This window comes from Centrocercus urophasianus, unplaced genomic scaffold, assembly GCF_019232065.1.
Source record: "Centrocercus urophasianus isolate 14NV4802_14NV808 unplaced genomic scaffold, USGS_Curo_1.0 seq_10, whole genome shotgun sequence".
Classification (NCBI taxonomy): domain Eukaryota; kingdom Metazoa; phylum Chordata; class Aves; order Galliformes; family Phasianidae; genus Centrocercus; species Centrocercus urophasianus.
Window position 1 is genome coordinate 43,217,134 of NW_024884142.1, and position 15,656 is coordinate 43,232,789.

Genomic DNA, 15,656 nt, shown 5'->3' on the forward strand with positions numbered 1-15,656 from the left:
TTATGTCCTATGTCAACTCCCATGTCTGCACACAACTTCCTCTTTTGAAAAATGCTTTTTTTTAGCTTCAGATAATGCCTCTTATTCTTTTCAGCTCTGACAGTGTATTTATAGCCCTCTAAGTTCTTTTTTTTTTTTTTTTTTTTTTTTTTAACAACAAATATTCATTTATTCTGAATCTCTTAAGATGATGCTTTCAGTGAGGGCAAAATGTCAGCTTCCTAAAGCCAAATCTCCAGAATAGAAGGGAGTTCAGAAGCCTTACTGAGGCAAGGCCCTGCCTCCAGCTTAAAAGGCCACATAAAACTCTTATATATTGCTGCAGGCAGTCTCGTGGCTGTTCAGATCCTATGAAAACTCTGCTAAGCACAGCTCTACCCGTAGATCAGAAGAAGGGCTCAATGCTGGTGGTTTTCTTCATGGCTAATCCAGTGCAACGGCAGGATGTTTGACCTATCCTCTCCTGCCAGTGCCCACCACAATGCAGGCACCACACCAGGAGCAAAATAATCCAGGTCTGCCAGCAGACCTTGTGCATGTTCACCCACTGGTTCAGCCTCCTGAGCTTGCTGGGTCAGGCACAAGCAGCCAGAATTGGACATGGGTTAAGGGAGACAAGCCCTTTTTGCCAGCCCTTAAACTTAGCTATGTGGTAAAACCATATTCACACTTTCTTCCTCAGATAGAAGGGTAATCCTTCGTAATTCATGAAAGCAGTCACTACTATTGTGCAGCCCTGAGGCTCAAACAATCTTGCATTTTGCTTTTGTCTCATTTTGACTTTATAGATACACTGCTCATCTCACAAATTGTAGATGTTACTTTAGGGTCACAGGACTACTAAGGATCTCGGTCACTGAATTCAATCTCCTGCTTCTAAGCATCACTGTACAGCATAATCTTCACCAATTTCTCATCTGGAAATAAAAAATATTAATCTACAATATTTTCTTCACTGGATTTTTTTTTTTATAACAATCAATTTCATTAAAAGGTTATCTGGGATTTAATCTTCTCTTGTATCCTACCAGAAATATTCAACAATGCAAAGAAAGGCTTTCATGAATATTATTAAAATACATTAGGATTTTTCCTAATCCTCTGTGTGTCTAAGTATATATAAACTGCACAGAGTTGCATCAAAACTTCTCATCAAGGCTTTCAGGTATAAAATCTGTTTTTCAAGTGACATTGATTTTGCTATAAGAAGGGAAAAAATGAAACTATATCAAAGAAATACCAGTTTACAATGAAGAAGGGCTCTAAGTGAACTGTTCTGTGTTAAGGAATGTCAACAGCAGAAAACCACAGAGCCAAAGAATCACAGAATATCCTGAGCTAGAAGATACCAAAAAGAATCACTGAGTCCAACTGCTGGACTTATGGGTCAATATCAGTTGGAAGTACTGTCTTTCTTTTACTAAATTTTCACTGTCCATACAAAGGGCCTCCCCCTTAATAGGTGAATCCCAGCTCTCCCACATATTGTTCTTCCTGCTCTCCACTACTGAATATCGCTGCGGTCACTGATTTGCTCCTTAGCACAAAGGATTTTTCTCTTAGGGCTACGCTGGGAGCTTGCAGTTCTCTTAAGAACCTTTTGCCTTATAGGAGCCATTTCACTTATTGGCACCTTCTGGACACCCATCTTGAGTTTGATTCAGGTTGGGTGACTGAAGGGCTCTGTACCAAACAACACATGTCCCAGTCAGCCTGGATGCAGCAGACCTAGGCTGCATGAAGAGCGGCAATCATCACCATGGACTGCCTCAGAAGCACTCCCCCATCAGTCTGAAGCAATACGGAAGTTGGGTTTTCTCTCTGAAGACATCCAGATGGGCTACAAAGATGTTAAGACCTTCAGATTATATTGGCAAGTTAAATCCGAAAGTCTTGTGTTTAGACACAAATACCTGTATTGCAGAAATGCACAGAATTGGGCCTTTCTTCTCTTTCCTCATGCATCCTTATGCAAACGATGCACTGGAGGTGAACAGCACAGTGACTTCTCATTCCTGCAGCAAGAATGAACTGCTGAGTGTAAATCAGCAGCATAAATATTGCCTTCATGAGCAAATAATTGCAGTACCTGAGTAAGTCTTTTCTTTTTCCAGTCTTTTTCAACAAGGCCAAATGCTGGGTCCTGCACCTTGGCCACAACAACCCCAGGCAATGCTACAGGCTTGGGTGGAGTGGCTGGAAGATTGCATAGAGGAAATGGACCTGGGGGTATTGATTGATGCTCAGCTGAACGTGAGCCAGCAGTGTGCCCAGGTGGCCAAGAAGGCCAATGGCATCCTGGCTTGCAACAGAAACAGTGTTGCCAGCAGGAATAGGGCAGTGATTGTGCCCCTGTACTCAGCTCTGGTGAGGTCGCACCTCGAGTACTGTGTCCAGTTTTGGGCCCCTCACTGCAAGAAAGACATTGAGGCCATGGAGCGGGTTCAAAGAAGGGCAACAAAGCTGGTGAGGGGTCTGGAGCACAGGGCTTATGAGGAGCGGCTGAAGGAGCTGGGAATGTTCAGCCTGGAGAAGAGGAGGCTCAGGGCAGACTTTATTGCTCTCTATAACTACATGAAGGTAGCGAGCTGGGGGTTGGCCTCTTCTCTCGTGTAACTGGTGATAAAACTAGAGGGAATGCCTTAAAGCTGCACCAGGGGAGATTTAGGCTGGATATTAGGAAATACTTCTCTGAAAGAGTGGTCAGGCACTGGAATGGGCTGCCCAGGGAGGTGGTGGAGTCATCGACCCTGGAGGTGTTCAAGAAACTGTTGGATTTTGTGTTGAGGGGCATGTTTTAGTGAGAGCTAAATAGTGGTAGAGCTAAATGGTGATAGGTGGATGGTTGGATTGGATGATCTTGTAGGTCTTTTCCAACCTTGGTGTTTCTGTGATTCTGTGATTCAGAAAATGAAAGATGTCTGCCATTTATTTCCATAATTAAGTTAAAAATAGTAGTCATTACGGGTTTGGTGATTTTTTTTTTTTTTTTTTTTTTTTTTTGAGAAATCAAACCTTAAGACCCAGTGACAAAATAAATGACAAAGTGACTAATCATTAAAGGAGATGTAGTAAATTATATTCTAAGAAAAAGGATTCTAGAGTTTCGAGAATGTAATGGCAGAACTCCAAACCGGAGCTCTCATACTATATTTGGAATGGTCTAATAAAAATGCAAGATAATCAACCAATTTTAAACCATCCACTGAGTTCTCAGGTATTTAAAGCTCCCATTGTAAACTGAGTTACTGTAATAAATGGATAAAAAATCTTGACAACAGATTCCAGGCATTCTTGTTCACATCAGGAAAATGAAGATAGTAAAATAAGGGGATTTTAGGTTCAGAACCCCAATTTAAAATAGTATAAAATCCCAACTTTTCCACTGCCTTCATTTATTATCATATATAATGATGATAAAAAGCTTGACATAGTGTAGTGTAGTGTAGTGCTTTGTAGTGTAAGCATTGAAAAACCCACATGTAATACCCATCTTTAGCTGAACCTGTCCAGTCCTGGGTATTATCTATACATGGAAAACCTCTGTGAGGGTCACTCATCATTTGGCTGGAGGTTAATGGAAGGATAAGGGCTCAGGTAGATTTGCACCGGTTGTAATGAGACTTCCAAAAAAGGATTTCAGAGTGAATAGCCTAGAGCCCTTTGCAATAACATAAAAACTATATCAAAATCAATGTCTAAAATTTCGAGATCACTCAAGAAGCTTTCAAAGCTTGAGTAATATAATACAATCTTATGCAAACGGATGTCCAGGGCTGGATGATTCCTCCATACACCCTAACAAGCCAGGTCTTAACTTTCGAGTTTTCATTGCAACGCAACCATTCACACCCAGAACTTGCTACACTGTCCCCAGGGCAGCACTTCGGGAAGAATACTCAGAGCTATTGCTGCCCAGCTGCTGCTCGAGGCGCGTCCCGGCGGGCGGGAGCCCTCCGTCAGGCTGCAGGCGCAGCGCGGCCCCGGGACGGCAAGGGGGCGGCCGCCGGCGGGGCCGGGCTCCCGCGGGGGCGGCGCTCGAGCGGGCGGCAGCGGAGCTGCGGGGCAGCTGCGCCCGGAGCCGGGCTCCTGCGGCCGGCAGAGCCCCGCCGAGCGGGGACCCACAGGCGTGCAGGTAACGCGTGTCCGTGCCGGGACGGCCGGTCCTGCGGGCATCACCTCGGCTCGGGTCTGCCCTAGTACGCTGCTGGGGAGGAGGACGGGGAGAAGTGAGAGCAGGGGAAGGGAGCCCGGGTGCTCCGGGGCAATTTGAGCATCTGGTGTATGGGGGGGCTGCTGCTGGGCGTCCCACCGTGTCACCGGGAGAGTCTGCGCCGCGCTGCCCTGCAGATCGGCACCAGGTGTGATGTTGTTAGGGCTGTGTTCTAGCGCTTAGGATTTACCGGGAGAAACTACGAGTAGATGTCATCGGGAGGTTGCATCTCATCGCGGAGAAAACTAAAGTGACGTTTTCCTCAGGCAGAAAAGCAATCAGAAGTGCTCTTGTTGCGATTTCTCTCTCCCAGATTCTATTTCTACAATTAATCAGTACAAGGAACATAGAAAAGTACGGAGTTAAAATAATCTGCTCTGTTCACGTGGTGGTACTGCTTAGTAAGATTAAAATAAATTTCTGAAAAATAAGTCTTGTGCATAATGTCTGTAACTGAAGTTGAGTGACAAGAGAATGAAGTAACCCTTAGTTTGTCAGTGCAGAAGATGGCCCTGAGAAGTCAGTTAAAATACATCACTGACTTCCATCCTTCTGTGATTGTTAGGAGAGTCCTTATAAAAGAGTATTTTGAACACTGACAAGAAGAAATTTTTCTGATTGCAACAGAATTGTGGCAGTGTGACGGTTTTTCTGAATTCAGTTAGAATAGATGCGCCTCTGCATTTGTGAAAAGTTCTTTGTGGACTCAGGAGGCCAGGCAAGGGCTTTCAGAGAAGGAAAAAGTGAGAATATTATAAATATTTTGCAGCGATACATAAAGTGGTCTCCATCATGCTGTTTGGTTGGTACAAATACACCCAATTCTTGAATGTTTGAATTTTGGAAAATAGTGACATTTTGGTAATTTCAGGAAAATCTTTGCCTTTGGGAGCAGCAGAGTTAGAAATGATGAATGTGAAAATAGATAGGGTGTGCTGGCTTACCCAGTATACCTTCATCCCCTTTTGTACACAGCAAAAACCAGATCGGAGCCTGAAAATGTGTGAAGTAAAAGCCATGACTGTTTGTTTACCTTTCCTCACTGAAAAAGCCATAGGGATGATGATGGTCTAGATGCTTTTTGTTTATTTGGTTGGTTGGGTATTTTTTTTCTATTGTTATTATTCCCTTTGAAATAATAAATGTCTTTTTTACGATGTCTATGAAATGTTACACTGTGACTGATAAAAACCATTTATGTGGAAGTAAAAATAAATTGGAACTTCACTAGAAATATCCAATTAACTTCTGAAAACGATCGCTTTACCATTAGCATGTTTCATTCTATAGACATTTTGAAATAAACCCTGTTGGAATAGACTGATCTATTTTGTCTTTGATATGTCAAGACGGTTACAAATTTAAGCAAAGCAGCACAACATGCATCAGCACACTATGAAAATATTAATGGGCTTCAAAATCAAGACAAATATAAAAAAAATATTGATGTAAGTCATAAAATACAGAGGTAGAAAAACTCATTGCATATTGTTAATGTGCCTGGGAGAGCAAATTTTTTCCCTTACATCCATTTGTTGGCTGATCCTGTTCAAGTAATATTTTCTGCCAGTGTAATGGTGGACGTTTTTAATGTATCATTCAGAATGTACCTTTTTTCCTTGGCTTTCAAAACCTGGGAGAATCCTGTGTACTTTTCTTCATCAGCTAAAGATGATTCTCTTGTGAGACTGAACACTGTCTGAACTCCTATTGGGCTTCTTCCTGCAATTTATTGATTTATTTTTCTGGTGAGTGTACTCCAGGGCCTTACTTACCTCTGTTTTGGAGAAAAGAAAGGCTCTACGAAAACAGTGAAGGAAATTTGTGTTATCTCTCCATTTCTTGAGTGCTGAAGAACTTTCATTCACTGCACGTGTTAGCACGTTCCTTGTTTTATCAAACAGTTTTGTGAGCAGTGAAACAATTGAAGATCAAGAATTGAGCAATAGCTCACATGGAAATGAATTATCAACCTATTATGTCAGGCTTGGAAATGCCAACAGTTGTTACTGTATCATATTGACTCGATTTGTATTTGAGTAACCTCGAGCAGTGACTTCTCTTCAGAAGATACGTAATGAAGTCGTGGCTTTCTGAAGAATAAGGAAGCACACTTTAATACCAGACATGCCAGAAAGACAACCATACCAGCTTTATCCTAAGTCTGTCTTTGTCATTTAAAAGTGTACATTTCTCAAAGGCTGCTAATGACTTGATTTATTCCACTGTTTGGCAGCCAGGCTGGCCACACCCATGGGACTGTTTTGCTCTGTGACAGCCTGCACCAAAAGGCAGTAATTTTAAAAATACATCCAATAGATCTTTCCTGGTAGGCATATTTGAATAGTCAAGTACTTATGTTTTAGAATTTGGATAGTCAGATATTCTTTGTTAGAGTGGATTTTGATTCTGGCATTTAAATTTTTGCAAGGACATGGAGATCATCCAGATTTTCGTTGCAACCTGTGAGTGTGGCTTAGCAGAAATTGTAGGAAGTCAAGAATGGTGATCAGTGTGAAAAGCTCCAAAATCTATCTTTCCACGCATACAATAATACCTTCTTTACCAGACATAATAGTTCTAATTGTGGGAGGTTTCCCAGTTTGAGATTTCTGTATATTATTTCTTGCCTTCTGTACTGACTATATTTTTTCACCTGTTTTCCTACAGAGATGAAGTTGAAATAATAATGATGTCCAATTGATAACTCCACTCATAGCCCTGCAGTAATTCATTATTTTTTTTTTACCCCTGGTTATCAGTTTCAACCAGTATAAATATAAGAGCAGAGATTTCAAAGTGATAAAATTCTGACACACCTCAAGACTGCTGGTGACCAGGGAGATAAGAGAGGTGATGTTGATGCCCCACTGAGGGAAGGGCAGTGGCAAGCATTCAGCTTATTAGGCACCAGAAGAATCTTGTAGGTACTCCATAGGATGCTGAACATCATAGCTTTTGCTGCTCACAAGGTTGGTGATTACAGCTTTCAATTTCTGTGCTCCTTGGGAGTGCAGAGTCTCTGGGATGTTTTGATCATGCATTTTCTTCTCTGTAGTCAGTTCAAATAAGCTCTTGTCAGAGATGTTTCCAGTAATGAGATAGATGGCAGTGCTGCTGTTGTTCCTCAACTTTATAAATCTGATGTGTTGCTTTCCTAACCCCTAATTTAATACTTTTTGATACAGGTCAATAACCTACCGAGGAGTAATTTTCTTTGTTGTCCTGTCTCAGTGCAAACACTTGGTTGCTGTGAGCACAATAAAATGTACTCCTTTTCACAGTCAGTTTCTCTGAGTTTCATGCAAGTTTTTGATCAGGATGTTATTTGTTTCTTACTGTCACTACTGTTTCTTCTGGTTACGTCTGCATCTGAACTTCCTCTTCTGCTTTCTTTTCATAGAATGGTGTCAAAACAATGTGTGCATTATGACAGCAGAAAGATAATCAGGATAAATAGGAAAATGTGTCGTAAGCTTATCTAGCTTATTTTTTATAAATAACTATTGCTCTTATTGTCTTTTAAGTGGCAAGCGTTCTAATTATTTTTTTCTGTTACATAACTGCAGTTAAGAGAATTATTTGTGGGATACTGATGGATAATTACCAATTTTTTCCTTTCTTGCTTTTCCAGTATTAATGCTATTACAGTATTTGCCTTTCTTCTCTCTTTCATTACTTCTCTTGAAAATAACTTTGGATGTTTGGATCTAGAAAGTTTTAATGGTAGTTGATTTGCTAGCTTAATCCTACTGTACAAGTCCTATTGACTGGACTTGCTGTCTGTGCATGAATGTATACAGATTAAATCAGCTGAGAAAAGTGCTTAGTGGCTAATGCTGATTTCTTGTTAAATATTCATCTGCTTTCAGGTCGTGTTAAGTTCTTCTTTACATACTATAGAAATCATTTAAATATTATTAAAATCAGCATTCCCCACTCAGAGTGTTGAGCTTGAATAGCAATTACATTTGACTCTATTCTACTGGTTTATATTAGTCAGAGGGAAAAGGAATGAAGCACATAAAAATGTTTGTTTTTTTTTTCCTGCAGAAGCAAAAATGTATGCAGGTGTGACAGCTTGCCCTGCTTCCTCATCTTGTACTGTGACAGGGATGAACAGCCACCTTCCCCACTGCAAGGGTCAGGGCCTCCTGGCACTCGCAAAGTTGAGCTCCATGGCAGTGCCCACTACTGCATGCAGTGAAGCCAGGTCTGCGCCTCTGGTCATCACCCAGCTGGTTGGAGAGACATTTCCCTCTGCTGCCTCTCCACCCCAGCCAGCACCTCGAATTATTGCCTCTCTTCTGGGAGCGTGGGATGTAGCACCACATGTAGGTGCTACCCAGTCTGCTTCAGTTAAGCTGGATCCAGAGGGTCTTGGAAACCTTTGCCATTGAGAGTGTTTAATGTGAATCTCTTTGGCAGATCTGATAGGGTGTGGAAACACCTGGGGTTATGTCGGCAGGTCTGGGAAGGAAGGGCAGTGACATCCTGCAGAGAAAGGGAAACAGCCCGAGGCCAGGAGAGTGGGTTGGGATGTGACAACCAGCAGCTGGGCTCTGAGCAGCCTTCTGGCTTGACTCAGCTGCAGACAAAGCAGCATAGCTGGCTTCAGCCTGAAAAAGAGTGTCAACAGAAGGAGGCAAAGGTTCCACCAAATTGTCAGATATCTGTTCCTGTGGAAAGATGTGTACTTTGAGCAGTCTCTGAACTTAGGGACTAAGCATTTGTACAGAAGCTCTTACAGCTCACTTTCCGCAACACAGTAAGTACTGAATGTTTGCAGCAGAAGCTCTTCTCTATGTGCTTTCCTGGATATATAGTACAGATCTTTCCTTGATAATGGCAATTCTGTGCTAGGCTATGCTGCAAAGACACAGATTTTAATTAAAAATGCAATTTCACTGTGTTGTCTTTCGGAGGATCCCAGGGAAACAATTGCTGATCAGGAAGCACTTCCTTCTTTTTTTCTTCTGTAATCCACATTATGCAGTATTTGCTACATGTGTTATGTTAGCAACAAGTTGTGTTCCTCTCTGTTGGCTTTCCCCTTCCTGTCTGCACATTCCATCTGAATGAGGAAGGTGAAGTGGGTTTGCTGCCCACAACGTTTATGTCTGCAGACCTAAGCACACACTGATGTAGGACAGGGGAATCATTTCTGCCACTTTCCAGCCTTCTTGGACAAACAGACCACCATTTATTAGCCTTTTTTTGTTACTTTTAAACTGGATCACAGCATTCCATGGAGAAACCACAAGTTTGACAATAGACTCCTGAACAACCTGAAACTGTGTTCAATCATGCAACTGCAGAGTTTTTGAAGCATCCTTGCAAAAGATGTAGGAGCAGCTTTTCCTCTTAAATCAAAGCTGATTTGGAGGCAGCCTTGAGTGAGACTGAACTTATGCACCTTTCTTTGTGTAAGGAGGAGCTAGTAAGTCAAGAAACAAGTATTCAAGTGAATATTGCTGTAGTGCACAAAACATTCTTATAAAACAAATCTAAATGCTTTCAGATCTCTTTATGATTATTATTCCAAATGGAATAAGCTGACTTGTAGGATATCCTCCAAAGCATCTTGAGTCAGTTGTAAATTCGTAGTGACTAGCAGTGCTCACATGGTAGGTCTTAATAGAAAAGGAACTAACAAAAATTCAAGTGATGAAAACCAAGGAGGAAGTTTCAGTCTGTGTGCCCTAAGCATTAATAGCATTATTTCTTTGTACTTCGCAGACTTTATTGCATTAGAGCTTGTAAATTTTTGCCACGATATAGCATGTTACAACTAGGAAGCTTCGCAGAGATATCTTAGGAGCTCTGTGGGTTTCAGTACACTCATGTGCTACAGAAAAGACTTGAAAATGTGGTATTTCATGAGCTCTGTACCACTGTTTAGTGAAAGAGATACTAGACAGACATTAATAAAATTTATGCAACTATGTATTCTGTCTGGATAATGAATTCCTTTTTGTTCAGATTTGACACATTCTTTAAATTCCATTTTGCCTAGCTTTGAGTCCTGCTTAATTTGTATTCTCTAGGTGAGATCCTCACCCATTGGTATTTATGATGTCTTCATTACAAGGTGTCTGCTTAGGCAGAACCAGAAGTCTTGGCAGCTGCTGCATATTTCACACAAGCTAATGAAAGTGTTCTGTCACACACCACCGTGTGATGCCAGAAAGATTATTTCTAAGTTGAATATATGCCCTTCCAGTGTCTTGTAAAAAATAGCTGTAATTCTTGGTCAGTACGTAGTATGCTTTGTTCATAAGTAATCAGTAACTACAAAGTTGGATATTAGAGTCCTTAACAAAGAGAGTATTTGTCTAACAGTGTCAGTAAGATTTGCCATGGAAGTATTTATATGAAGTACTTGGTCTCTTCTGTCTGTTGTGGACAGTGTTTGGTTAGCTGTGAGGAATAAAAGAGCAGAACACAGGAAGAGGATATCTGGAAGTTCTATCTCCGAGTGGAAAGCAGTTCTGAAAATAGTATTTGCAATGTAACTAGAGTTTCCCTGAAGGTACCACACAGAAGGATGTGGCTTGCTCAGTGCCTGAAGTATATCGACATATGTCAAGGCTCAGGCAGTTTTGAATAGCACTGTTTGATTTGGCAGCTGGCGTGACAGGATGTTAAGCAATCATGTGGCACCTCATTTTAATTTAAGCCTAAGGTACAGTGGGAATACTGGAGCTTTTCTGCTGCTGTATGAATAAAAATCTGGAGGACTAGCTTTATATACAGTCCTTGGAAAAAGGAAAGCTGCTCTGGAACCAAGGAGCAGAACAAAGCTCTTTGTTTCTGCTGCCATTATTCCAAGGGTAAATGGGATGTTCTTACAGAGAAAACCTGTAGCAGGAAGATGAGGTAGATGCCAGGTATGGTGGTTTGCCTGCAGTCCTGCCTAGAGCAGAGACTTGCTTGGATGTACTTGGATAGTGCTGCAGCTCAAGTTCACCAGGGCTGTCAGCATGACCCATTTTCCTCTCATAGAAGACTTCTTCCCTCAAGGAATGTTGGGGGACCAGGGCTGGCCCAGCCTTAAGGAGGTGGTGGAGAAAGGGAGATGGAGATATGAGGAATCTCATCTGAACCAAGGGAAAAATTTACTCCTTGTGGAGCAAGCTACAAGGGAAGGCCATGCTGGCTCCATCTTCAGGGTTTCCAGCCCCAGCCACACTCAGCCTTGAGCACCTGGCCTGGCCTCAGTTCAGCTTATTTCCAGAGCTGGGCCATGAGCATCCTAAGCACCCCTGCCAGGCCCAGCTGTCCTGAGATCCCACCATCCGAAGTACAAAGCTAAGTCTCTGAGTGGTTCTTGTCAAGATCTCATTGCCATCTGCGCATGAGAAACAACAAAGACGAGAGACCCTTGTTTCCCAGACTAGAAGAAGGACGGTGAAAAATTATTAAGAAATAACAAAGAGGTCATTACAACAGCATGCAGGTTTGCAATCCCCACCTTTAAAAGAGATTACATTGCATTAGCAATATATTTAATACGATTGCATTCAATTTTGTGAAATCATTTGTAAGTGTACTCCACGTGCTCTGTTTCAGGCTTCAAGTATAACTCAGTGAGCAGCTGCTTTTGTTAACCTAAGAAAAGCTTTCTGCAGAGCACAATGAACTATTATGAATAGCAGGGACTTCTGTAAACATGTTTTGCTTGAGCGTTTGCATGTGATACTTATGTTCTACTAATTCTCTTGCTTTCTTGGAAGTAGTTGTCACTTGTAAAGATGTGATGTTGAGGCTTTGAAGAAAAAGGTCTCTTGGTGGAGATAGGCTCCTTAACATACATTTTTTATCTTGTAAAACTCAAATATTAAAAATTCTACACTACTGTTCTTGTGTTTTCTTTAAGTGTCTTCTCAGGGGAGCTGCAATGCAGTGAAACCTTGTGAGGATGAAGTCTCTGGAGGAGACAGTCATTCACTACTGTGTTATTAAGACTGTAGGTTGCTTCTACTTAGAGAGAGAGAGAAAGGCAAAATAAAAGCAATTGCTTCCACAGTCTCATTTAAACAAATATCAAGCAAAAAGCTCCTGTCAGTGTTGTCAAAGTTAGTTCATAAGCAGTAATTGAACATATGTTCCTGAGTAGTATAAAGGAGTTTGAGTTAACAAGCCAGAGGTGCTTTCAACCACCTCCTTGCTCTTCCCCCTCATTAGTTGGAAATTGTCACTAGCAGTGCTTGCTGTTTACATCAGAGAGCTTAAAAAAGCTTAAGAAGATGAGCGTGTGAGGGCTCATATTTTTTTCCCTCTCCTTGAGATTTCATTTGTTTGCTGGAAAAGCTAGAATTATGAAAGGAATTAAACTGAATAAAAAACCTCTTCCAGTTACTAATGGAGGCATCCCTTTATTGATGTGGTTATAAGCTCTCCACTCCAATGTGAAAGACACATATCACAGAGCCAGGGCACAATGTCCTTACAAAAAGGACACTGGGAGGACAGTGGTAGCTTTTGCTGTTCTGAATTTGGTAGCTTTGTTACTGATAGTTTGCAGAGAGTGCACGCACTCTCCATGCAGTTTCTTTTATAAATAGATTCCCTCTTTTGTTTACCTTTGCTCCTTCCAGATTCTCATTACTTAGACGTAGCTGGAAGTAGCACTTAAAATAGAATAAATGGGAACAAATTCTCAAACAGATTTAATAGAGCCAGCTTTTTTTTTCTGTTCTACCAAGTTTTGAAAGTAAAATAAGTATATATTCATAATACAAATTCATTAGACTTCACTGATTATTAAAGTAACTCCAGATGGAAATCTAGTTGCTGTAATCACATTTGAGTAGGGACAGCTACTTGTTTTGAGTGAGCTATAACAAATCATGCTTCTCACCATGGAAATTGAATTCTGTTATGGGAAACTCATTTATATTGAATGGAAATAGTAAAAGATTTAATTGTATAGTCTCTGTGTTAATTAAATGACTGGTTAATAACATTTGTAGAGAGTTTAATTATGTCACGTAGAGAACAAACAAGTTTGTATCCTCCTTTAGAAAGAAGTAGTAATTGTTGAAGCATTTAAAGAGAACAGAAGAAAACTGAACTAATTTACCCAGCTGACCTATTTTGCAAGTTCACATGAAGTGATATTTGCCTCTTTTGACATCCAAACAATATCAATTAAAGCCTTGTACTGTAAAGATATTAAAAGTTGTTTATTCCTTTAATTTCTATAAAATTTCTTTAAATTTCTATAGAAAGCTATTGCTTAAAACTGGTTACAATTTATACTATGGAAAAAGTGAAAGATGAGATGCAGGGACATATTTCTTTTTAAAAGGGAACTTTTAAGATATATTTGATTGCTTGATCAGCTTTTGCTGTAAGTATTTGACTATGAATGTTTTCTAAGCGTGTGTTATGAAATGGTCGTTATTTTATCTATTTCTGTGCTTTTTTTAGTATAATTTTTCTGCCTAGAGCTTAAGAAAAAGTGTTTAAGATTACAGTGGATGCAAATGTGTTTTGTTGTTGATGTAAATTCACATTTTGGACTATGGAGGCAAACACTCCTCCCCTCTGATTTTGTGCCTTGCAAATAGATACAAATACAATCAATGCTTTTCACAGCTTGTTGAAAGTTCATGGATGTGTTGAGTGAGTGAGTAATCGGTCTGACAGTGAATGGGAGCACGTGTTTTTAAAAGGGGGATGAACATGGAGGAAAGATGCTTAGCCCTATTGACCTGTGAGAGGAAGAATTGTGTTGCTGAGATGCAAGGCTCCCAGTCTCTTTTTGAGAAGCTTGTAAGCAGGTTGATTTGCCTGTGACTCTGTAGTTGGACAACATTTTCAAATTCCAAGGTGACAGCAACGAACCACACATGAGCTGAGCTGGCAGGTGGTTCTGGCTCCATTCCAGCCATTCTGAGCTGAAAATGAGACAATTTAGACAGCTGAACAAAATATGTGCAGAGTAAGACCTAGTTATGATTTTTCTGGTATTCATGTTGACCTGTCCTATATTTTCAGGCAAGGAGCTGGTGGAGACACATGCTCTCTCAACTGAGTTCTTTTTAAGACTTGATCTCACAAGAGAGAGTGTAGGGGTTCAGAAGCATGAGAATAGATGGCTCATCACTAAATGGGATGTGATGAGGAGGAAGACGCTAAGTCTAAAGCAATGTGGGAGCTAAAATCAGCTTGGTGTTTTGGGATCTGTATTTGCACAGATCCAGCAGGAGTGTGTCAGTTGGTACAGTAAGCACTGAAGTTGTGAGCAGTTTGAGTAGTTCTGGGGCTGTTCAAAGGTGTGTATCCTCGGGGAGGGAAAAACCCCTAAGCTGTGTAAAGAATACTACAGCATATCTATGGCTAGTGTCAGTATGTGAGTTTCAAAACTTGTTAAGCAAATAAGCATATGGGCTGCAGTGCCTAAAAGGCACATTGGCTTTTTTGAGCAAGAATATAACAGGCACTCTTCTCCATTTTATGTCTCTTTGGAAAGTGTCTTCACACATTTTATTGTATATTTATGACTCTGAATTTAGAGAGGGAGGCTGGGGAGAAAGGGAAGCTGAGGAGACAGCAGTGCTGGGATTTGATGGAGATAAGCACCAGTTTGTTTGCAAATTGAAGCTGCAGAGGAGCGCAGTGATGTGTTATATTGTTAATTATGTTTCAGTGTAAAAGCTGCTGCTCAGGAGAAAAAGGCATTTCCAGTAACAGCTCTGGAGCTGGAGCTCCAAGCAGAAATGCTTGCCTACACGAATGTGGTGCTTTGTATCGTTTGGTGAACTGTGACATGTGAAATGATCCTGCTGTAAATAAAAATAGAACCTAGCTGTGCTGAACAGTCAAGCACTTACTGAGACTCCAATTTCAATGTTTAAACTGTGAACATAATATCAAGAAAAAAAAAAAAACAAATTCTGTGGCATCTAGTTTCTGAAGAAAATTGCTTCCTCATTTTCTAAACTAGAGAACCAAAAATCAGTCATAGGTTTTGTTTGTTTTTGTTGTTGTTTTGCCTTGGACTGTGCTGCATTTGGTCACAAATAGCAGCAAAATAGCTCACAAAGTTCCTGTGCTTCTCATTTGGATCACTGAGTTTGTAGGATGCAGTTGCACCTGCTGTTAAACACATGGCGCAGGAACTGTGGCAGGTTATTTTCCTCTGTCAAGGTAGAAGACACTTTGATAGTAGTACTGAGCTGTATCATAGAATAATAGAATCGTAGCATTGTAGAATGGCCTGGGTTGAAAAGGACCACAGTGATCATTTAGTTTCAAACCCCCTGCTATGTGCAGGGTCGCCAACCACCAGATCAGGCTGCCCAGAGCCACATCCAGCCTGGCCTTGAATGCCTCCAGGGATGGGGCATCCACAGCCTCCCTGGGCAACCTGTTCCAGTGTGTCACCACCCTCTGTGCAAAAAAATTCCACCTAACATCTAACCTAAACCTCCCC

At 41.0% G+C, this 15,656-nt stretch overlaps 1 protein-coding gene across 2 annotated transcripts in view; it reads left to right on the top strand.

The window, feature by feature from the left end:
• The first annotated feature begins 4,056 nt into the window (after positions 1-4,056).
• PKIB (cAMP-dependent protein kinase inhibitor beta) overlaps positions 4,057-15,656 on the top strand; it is a 52,541-nt gene continuing 40,941 nt past the window's right edge. For both annotated transcript variants that reach the window (XM_042818390.1, XM_042818416.1), the window contains exon 1: positions 4,057-4,135. The gene's annotated coding sequence lies outside the window, so the exon portion shown is untranslated. The remainder of the gene's footprint in view (positions 4,136-15,656) is intronic.